Source organism: Glycine max, chromosome 10 (assembly GCF_000004515.6).
Source record: "Glycine max cultivar Williams 82 chromosome 10, Glycine_max_v4.0, whole genome shotgun sequence".
NCBI classification, from domain to species: Eukaryota; Viridiplantae; Streptophyta; class Magnoliopsida; order Fabales; family Fabaceae; genus Glycine; species Glycine max.
The window spans coordinates 47,383,741-47,385,300 of NC_038246.2; positions in this window are offsets into that span (position 1 = coordinate 47,383,741).

Here is a 1,560-nt window from a genome sequence, read left to right on the forward strand (position 1 = left end):
CTGATGTGTTGTTTTTCGATCCTCGCATGTATATGCAATTTCTGTTCGAGGTATTGTAGACATTAATTAAATATGAATACTCCTTACAAAAATTCACACTTATCCTCGCATGTATATGCAATTTCGTCCATACAGCGCTTATCCTTCGTGTTTCTCTTCTTACGCCGCTTCTTTTTCCTCTTCCTCTCACCATATACTTCTTCCTCTTCCTCCCACCGTCGTTGGTGTTCGTGCTTCTTCCTCCTTTTTTGCTTATCATTCGTCTTCCTCTGTGTTCGTGTTGTGGTTGTTGCTGTTGGTGGTTATTGGTCTTCATAGCAGAGTTCTTCTTCTCCTTCGTTGGGTAATCTTCTTCGAGGTAAGTGGTCTGTTTCCTCTTAAGTCATTTTTTTTTTGAAGTGTTGAATGATTATTTCCTTTTTATGATATTGCTGCATGATTGTATTGTTTTATGTTATTGGTTTTTGTTGTTTGTTGTTGTTGGTCTTGGTTTTTTTTTAAGCTTTGTCAGACAAAATGACGTGTTGTGAGAAAAAAACCCATATAGATTATCAATTTGTATGGTTTTTTTTTTACTTTTATAAATTATTTAAAAAAAAATTCTTTTTATTTTTGGTAAAATTTATTTAAGTTATTATTAAAAATAATTATTTTTTTATTGTTGGTAAATTTTTGTTAATATTTTTAAAAAAGTTTATTTTGTGTTGTGGCCATCCGTATGGTATTTTTTTTAATTAAAAAATAACAAACTGGAAATTATATTTAAATTTTTTTTGTTGCAATTAAAAAAAATTCATGTGAGTTATTTTTAAAATTTTGTTAATAGTTGTTATGAATCATAAAAATTATTTTAGTTATTTATTAAAATTTAATTAGTGTTATTGTCATACAGATTTGATATGGATTGGTTCTATATAAACCACACGGATCATTGACCGTATGAGATTTTTATATTAATTACAAATAATAAACTGGAAATTATGCTTAATTTTTTTTTGCATTTTTGTAAAAATTCTTGAGTTATTTTTAAATTTTTATAAATGTTGTTATGTATGGTAAAAAAACTTGTTGTATTTTTATTAAAATTTAATTAATGTTTTGGCCATACGAATCCATATGGTATTTTTTATAAAAAACATTAAGTTTTTTTTAAAATGGTGTTATGTTTGGTAAAAAAAAAATGTAGTTTATTTTTTTGAAATTTATTTTTATTTTTATTGATTTTGTTAAAAAAAATTAGTGAAGTATTTTCTAGTGTATTGTAATCATTTGTGAATTTTATCATGAATTGAAATTTTATTATGTATGGACTTATTTGTTTAGTCTTCCTTTCATATAATTTGGTTAGTTTTGTTTATTTAATTATGCATGATAATCTAAGATTAGATTACCTTTCCCACGTAAGATTAGATTAGATTTCCCAACTTGAGACTAAGATTAGATTAGATAAGATTTCCAAAACTAAGACTATATTTAAATTAATTAAAATTTGTTAGTTATAAAAATAATTCAATTGAACATTATAACTAATTGAAAATTATTATACAAAATATTGAAAGA